Source organism: Somniosus microcephalus, chromosome 1 (assembly GCF_052327205.1).
Source record: "Somniosus microcephalus isolate GS21.2 chromosome 1, FLI_Smic_1.0, whole genome shotgun sequence".
NCBI lineage: Eukaryota > Metazoa > Chordata > Chondrichthyes > Squaliformes > Somniosidae > Somniosus > Somniosus microcephalus.
This window is the reverse complement of record NC_140987.1, coordinates 169,257,820-169,265,882: the sequence shown is the minus strand read 5'-3', so window position 1 is coordinate 169,265,882 and position 8,063 is coordinate 169,257,820.

Genomic DNA, 8,063 nt, shown 5'->3' with positions numbered 1-8,063 from the left:
GTCCCAACAGTGGTGGACCACCATCTTGTAAAACGTATAAATACAACTTCTGTATTTCCTTGCCGTTGTATACAACAGGCACCCTTATTTTTCCTTTGGGGTATACTTTCTGCCCCGTATATGTTTTCAAGATAATGGATGTGTCTTTTAAAGGTATATGCGGAAATAGCCGCTCGTAATCCCGTCGATTTATGATGGTCAGAGCTGATCCTGTATCTAGCTCCATTTTAACTGGGGACCCTGCTATTGTGAGGGTAACCCAAATGGTCTGGTAATCTTCTTTGGCAATTACATTATGTAATTTGAGAGAGCTTAGTCTCTTGTTTCCGGAGTCGCTATCGCTCTTCTGGTCTTCGGAGCTACTGTCCGTCATCATTTGTACCTTTCTGTGCTTTTCCTTATTGATTTTTTTTCTGTTAGTGGATTTTTTGTTTCCAGATCGGCATACACGTGTAATGTGTCCCATCTTTCCGCATTGCCTGCATGCTTTGTCCTTGAACCAGCAGTCCCTCTGGTCATGGGTGGATCTGCCGCAGCGATAACATCTCTCGAAACCCCGTGTCATTTCATGGGTGCCGAAGTCCTGTGGCTTTTGCTGTATCTCTGCAGCTCCTCTTGCACTGAAAGCCTGGTCCAGTGTCAAATCTTTCTCAGAAAGCAGCCTTTTTTGTGTTCCTTCACTTAGGAGACCGCAGATGAATTTGTCTCGTAGAGAATCTGCCAGTCCTGCCCCGAATTGGCAGTGTAGGGTATCAACAATCTCCTTAAAATTCTTGTCCATCGGTTTGGCTGGAGCGATTAAGTTTCGTAACAGCTTGTATGTCTTTGCGCCCATTAGATTTAGAAGTACTGAAGCTTTTTTTTCATCTTCTATTCCATTTGCGGTGCAATATACCTCCACTCTTTCCACATATGTGGTCCAATCCTCTATCTTGTTATCAAAAGCATCAATATTGCCAGACTTAGGCATCCTAGAAAAAAAATGGCGCTTCCCGCGCTTTTCCTTCTTTTCTGCAGAAAAGATATGGCGCTTCCCGCGTTTCCCCGCCACTGCTGCTGATGACAATGCTGTTTCCCGCGGTTTCCGTTCTTTTTATTTATTTATTTGCAGTTAGAGACTCGTTCCCGCCAGACTCTCTCTCTCTCTAGGTCTGAACGCCGACCTGCTTGCAGCGCCGGCCATCTCCCGAGTGCTCCCTCCCCGTCTGTTACTGCTTGCCTCCACTTTCGCTGCTTGGCCTAGCTGCAGAGCCAGCCGCTGGAGCCCCAGCCCGACGCCCAGGAAGGATTATTGCAGTACCTGCCACCAGCTCGGCTAGCTGGTGAAACCACAGCTTTTTCTTTTTCTTGATTTTCTTCGACTTTGGACGCCAGAGGAATCGATGTCCTTGAGGTGCTGCCGAATTGCAGGTAAGTCCGTTTCCAATTCGTCGCCACTGTTGTGTCCGTGTGTTGATCGAGACACTGAAGACAGGAGTTGGTTTCACAGGTGTTTACTAAGCAAAGTCTGGAGGGGAACTAACTGATACAACACAATATACAGGCTTATATAGCCCGAGTGGCCATTACCAGCATTACAGTACACATGGGGCTCTTAAAGGCACATACACTACAGACAAGGTGCCACACAAAAGATTATTGCTTAAGATAAAAAATCACGGGATTGGGGGTAATATTCTGGCATGGATAGAGGATTGGCTATCTAACAGAAGGCAGAGAGTTGGGATAAATGGTTCATTGTCAGACTGGCAATCAGTAACTAGTGGTGTTCCGCAGGGGTCAGTGCTGGGTCCCCAACTCTTTACAATCTATATTAACGATTTGGAGGAGGGGACCGAGTGTAACATATCAAAGTTTGCAGATGATACTAAGATGGGGGGGAATGTAGTGAGTGAGGAGGACATAAAAAACCTGCAAGGGGACATAGACAGGTTAAGTAAGTGGGCAGAGATTTGGCAGATGGAATACAATACTGGAAAGTGTGAGGTTATGCACTTTGGCAGGAAAAATCGTAGAGCAAGTTATTATCTTAATGGCAAGAAACTGGAAAGTACTGAAGTACAAAGGGATCTGGGGGTCCTGGTGCACGAAACTCAAAAGGTTAGTATACAGGTGCAGCAAGTGATTAAGAAGGCCAATGGAATGTTGGCTTTCATTGCTAGGGGGATAGAATATAAAAATAGGGAGGTATTGCTTCAGTTGTACAAGGTATTGGTGAGACCGCACCTGGAATACTGCATACAGTTTTGGTGTCCATACTTAAGAAAAGACATACTTGCTCTCGAGTCAGTACAAAGAAGGTTCACTCGGTTAATCCCGGGGATGAGGGGATGGACATATGAGGAGAGGTTGAGTAGATTGGGACTCTACTCATTGGAGTTCAGAAGAATGAGAGGCGATCTTATTGAAACATAGAAGATTGTGAAGGGGTTGGATCGGGTGGATGTGGGGAGGATGTTCCCGATGATGGGTGAAACTAGAACTAGGGGGCATAGTCTTAGAATAAGGGGCTGCTCTTTCAAAACTGAGATGAGGAGGAACTACTTCACTCAGAGGGTGGTAGGTCCATGGAATATGTTGCCCCAAAAAGTTGTAGAAGCTACATCATTACATAAATTTAAAACAGAAATAGACAGTTTCCTAGAAGTAAAGGGAATTAAGGGTTACGGGGAGCGGGCAGGAATTTGGACATGAGTCTAGGTTCGGATCGGTCATAGACCTGTGGGTAGCGGAGCGGGCCCAGGGGCCGTGTAGCCTGATCCTGCTCCTATTTCGTGTGTCTAATTCTGTTAGATTCAGGAGATGGTTCTGTGATAGTAGATTGGTGGTTAGGATCAGATCAGCCATGACCTTATTGAATGGCGGAGCAGGCTCGATGGGCCGATTGGCCTACTCCTGCTCCTATTTCTTATCTTCTTATGGTGAGACCACACCTGGAGTACTGTGTACAGTTTTTGTCTCCATATTTAAGGAAGGATATACTTGCATTTGTGGCAGTGCAGAGAAGGTTAATTAGGTTGATTCTTGGGATGAAGGGGTTGACGTATGACGAAAGGTTGAGCAGGTTGGGCCTATACTTATTGGAGTTTAGAAGAATGAGAGGTGATCTTATTGAAACATATACGATTCTGAGGGGGATTGACAGGGTGGATGCTGAGAGGATGTTTCCCCTAGTGGGGGTATCTAGAACTAGGGGGCATAGTTTCAGATTAAGTGGTCACCCATTTAAGACAGAGATGAGGAGGAATTTCTTCTCTCAGAGGGTCGTGAATCTTTGGAATTCTCTACCCCGGAGAGCTGTGGAGGCGGAGTCATTGAATATATTCAAGGAGGAGATTGACAGACATTTGAACGACAAGGGAGTCAAGGGGTATGGGGAGAGAGCGGGAAAGTGGTGTTGAGGCTGTTGTAGGAAAAATGATTCCTCGGAAACTAGACTTTGAGTAAGAGAGACAACTTTATTAAATGACAGAGCTCTGGTAGAAGAGTCTGCAACCACGCGGTCTGCGAGAGCACCTTCTCCCCGATTTTAGTACGTGCCGAGCTTATATACAATTCCAAGAAGTTGGTTTTAGATCATTTACATTCATCCAATCAATTCGTTTATTAACGCATATCGCTATTTTCCTCCAGTCAGGAGTTTACACACTTGTGTTGCCAATTCTGCATCTTCAGGTCTTCGTTCCGTCTTGTTCCCCGGCGGAATGTGATTAGTTCAATAATAGGATACAAGTGATTAGTTCGATGATAGGATACCAGTGAACCTTGTTAGTCCTCAGTGATTCAATTAGTCCCAGTCAGGACACGAGATGAACTTTGTTCCAGCCATGCGTAAGCGTGGCATGTCTCACTGTGCAGTGATTCAATTAGTCCCAGTCAGCGAATTTGTTGTTTGTGTCTTTTCCAGCAAAATCTTGTCCAGCAAAATTTTATTCTAACAATCCCTCCTCTTGGTCCTGGAGCACGATTCATTTGCTCCCAGATGACTATCCTCGGTCCCCCTTTCGTCGGTGCTTACAGCCACTGGCTTATGTCCGGGGGTTCGGTTGTTCCTTCGACAGTGTCGTATTGGTGTTCTTCGTCCCTTGGTAGCAGGTTGGTGTGTTCCTCCTCGATAGAGGCGATCGGCATCACGGTTTTCATAGCAGTTTGGCAACACAACTTTATAAGGCTCAGCGCACAACACATCAACATACAAATTACAACTATTATTATTATCCCTTGCATCATCCACGCTCCCCACCCGGTTTTCCCTAGCAACCAATCAAGCCACCCTGTGCTTGTGGGTTGATGGAGCTTCTTTATTTCTTCTTGGATATGATTTGCTAGGCTCGTAATATTCTCGGAGCTATCTGGGACATATGTACAGCAGTCTGTCCCGATCAGGGCACAGGTGCCTCCTTGCGCCGCCAACAGATAATCTAGGGCTATCCTATTCTGTAAGGCGGTGGTCCGGATCGCCACCATTTCGGCACTCATTTCTCTCAGGGACTCAGCCGTATCGTTGGCTATTTGTTCGAGCACTGCTGCCATGTTTATGGATTCCCTTGCTATTTCCTGTTCCGTACCAGGGGAATGCTATAGCCCAGAATCTTTCGGTTTCCGTAATAGCTCTCTTAACACGCTTGGCTGGTTGCCATAACGACTGGTACCCGTAGTGGTGGGTTAGGGAGGATAAATAATGGATGTATGGTACTACGTATCCTATATAGCATGACCCAGTCCAGGTTCGTGGAAGTCATGGATACGCCTTATATCCGCAAATGAAATAGGTATTATTATAGGCCTCAAATTTGTTCCAAAGTTGGTACATGATCCCAGGTATTCCCCTCCAGGGTAGATTGCTAGTCCGGTTTAGCACTTTGGATAAATTAAACGTTCCCACGTAGGGCCATTCTAGGGCACCTGGTGGTTTAGTACTGGTTTTGGTTAAAGTGTAATTATACTTGCACTTACTCCATCCAACCACTAACCCTGTCTCGTCATAGTTTACCAAGCAGACTTCCCCCTCTGCATTGTTTAGTTTTCCCCCTGTGCTGACTAATAGCTCTTCTGGATACCTTCGATTATCGTACTGGGGATGAAACCATCCTTTAAAGTTCGTGGGGTTATACCCTGCCTGTTTCCACTCATGTTCCAGCTGATCTGGATTCAAGCTATTTTGGGTTTGTATGGTATCCTCCTTATTCCAGGTGGTATTAGAGTATAATAACCACCCTACCATCTCCTCTACCTTAAAGGGAATAGGCCTTAATGGGATTCCTCCCCCCGTATGGGTGGGCACATGGGCACACACCCAGCAGGAGCTTTGGCCCATTTTTTTTCGCATAGACATATGACATATACAGAAAGGTATTTACATGCAATCCTCTCTCTTTACGTAAATGGGGTACCGCGCTTCCCGTGACAGTATGAAATAACGCCATTACCCATAATACTCTAAACATGATTAATATATCACTACAGTCCAGTCTTTACAGGAATTTTATGACAAAGGGTATGCAGATCACCTGTAAAACAGATTCAGAAAGTAACCAGTCAGTTGTCTTTATATACTTTCAATTGTGTCCAATGCTTCCATACTCCTTTACCCCTTATGTCTAGACAGACACAGGTATCCCCGCTGATTATGATTTCATATGGCCCACTCCATTTTGGGGCGAACCCTGGTTTGCTGGGCAGTGTTTTCACCATGACTTTACTACCCGCTGAGGGAAGATAAGCCGTCATTGTGAGCTCTTGTGCCCGATCCTTGTCCTCCTGATTATCGCGGACATTCTTTCGCATCTCCTTTAATTGAGTGCTAAGTTCCAGAACGTATCGTTTTAGTCTATCTTTTAAAGGGCCTACATCGGCCCCACCTGTTATGATGCCTTCTGGCAATTGCATCGCCCTTCCTGTCATCAATTCATAAGGGGTCAAGCCTATCGTTTGGTTTTCAGTGGCTCGCAGCTTCATTAGGATAATGGGCAATACTTCAGTCCAGGTTTTCCCCGACGTCTGCATTGCCTTTGCCAATGCATTTTTAAGGGTTCGGTTCATTCGTTCCACCATGCCCGAACTTTGAGGGTGGTATGGGATGTGGAATTTTTGTTTAATTCCCATTAATTGGCATACCGTTTTTATGACACTCCCGGTAAAGTGGGTACCTTGATCAGAGTCCATTTGAATTGGTATTCCCCACCTGGGGATTACTTCTTCAGCTAAGACTCTGGCAACCGTCAAAGCGGTGCAATTTCGCGTGGGGAAAGCCTCTACCCAGCGGGTGAATTGGTCTATGACCACGAGGCAGTATGTTTTGCCGTGTGACGGTGGAAGGGGACCTGTGAAGTCTATTTGTATATGCTCCCAGGGCCCTCGTGGCCTTGGTTGATGTTCCATTTTGACCTTTATGGGTCGCCCGGGGTTATACTGCGCACAGGTGATACATCGATGGCAGTATCTCGCGATATCTCTTCCCATCCCCTTCCACCACCATTCTTTGCTGAGGCTTCCCATCATCGCTTCTCTCCCTGAGTGTACAAGCCCATGGTGGAGTTCTAATAGCGTATTTTGAATGCACTTGGGGGCCATTACCCTGTTATCCTTTCGCCAGACATTATCGCTTCCCCGCTTTGCACCTTGTTCTTCCCATGTACCTTTTTCGACGTCGGGGGTGTCCTCATGGAGTTCGTCAATACTTATCTCGTCCTCGGAGCTGCTCACAGCGGCTATTGGTACTTCTTCGATCCTTTCTTGCTCTAGCGCCCTTTGTGCTGCTTGGTCCGCAGCCTGGTTCCCCTGGTGATTTAACCAGTCCGGGCTAGTCCAGTCCGGTTCCCTCTGATGTGCCTTAATCTTAATTACTGCTACCTGATGGGGTTTGTCGCTAGCTTCTAGGAGGGCTTCTATCCTCGGCTGGTGTTTTATGGGATTGCCTCCCGTAGTAATGAATCCCCTCCTACCCCATGCAGTCATATAATCGTGGACCACCCCAAAGGCACACCTACTATCTGTGTAAATGTTCACGATTTTATTCTCTGACAACTCTAGTGCCCTGGTGAGAGCCACTAGCTCTGCTACTTGGGCCGATAGGCCTCCATCAATCCGTCCTGACTCTACGGTTTTTAATTCGCCATTAACCACCGCCCACCCCGTTCGGGGCAGCCCATCTATATATTTGCGTGAACCATCTACGTACAACGTCTCTTCCGCTGTCGCTAAAGGGGTGTCTTTTATCCTATCTTCTTCCAGGTTCATATCTACGTCCCCACAGTTGTGGGGCTCCCCAGTTCCCAGTATTCCTTCTGCCGGGTTCTCCCCTGTGTCTCTACCAATGGTTACTGCTTTACTCGGAGGGAGGAGGATGGCCTCCCACTTGGCACGTCTCATGTTCGAGACGGATCTTAATTTCCCGGTATTCAGCATCTCTACCAGAGTGTGTTTAGTGTGCAATATTGTGGTAAACCACTGTTACCGTTCACTATTGTTACTGTTGTTATCACTGTTTACACTGTTGTTATCACTACACAAGGTTACCTCTTGCCACGCACGCTGTTATACCTAGGCATACCTCAGCTGACTCCGCCCATGGCTCCGCCTGCTTGCCCAGGTATAAAGGTGACCGCTTGGCTAGTATTCTTCCTTGTTGGAACCGATCACCCACGAGGGTGGGCTCTGTTATTTAGCCAATAAAAACCTATAGTTACTATCTTAACTCGTCGCTTTTCATGGAATGAATTGATAGGTATATTAATTTTATTGGCTAAATTTTGAAATGAGTGGATTGGAGCAGCCAAATGACCAGCCAAACGGCCAGCTACAACAGCCCCAGCAGCTGACCTGGCTGCGAGCCCTCCGACCGCCGTACCTGGATCTAAACCCACAGGCAGCGAATTCAGCCCTTGACTTTGAACACTGGCTGAGCTGTTTCGAATCCGACCTGGGAGCCTCCGGCGTGCCTCCGGAATCCAAACTAAGAGTCCTGACCGCCCAGGTGAGCCCTAAAGTATTTGCACTCATCCGAGACCTTGCTACATACGAGGACGCCCTCAACCTGCTAAAAGAGCAGTACCGGAGCCCAG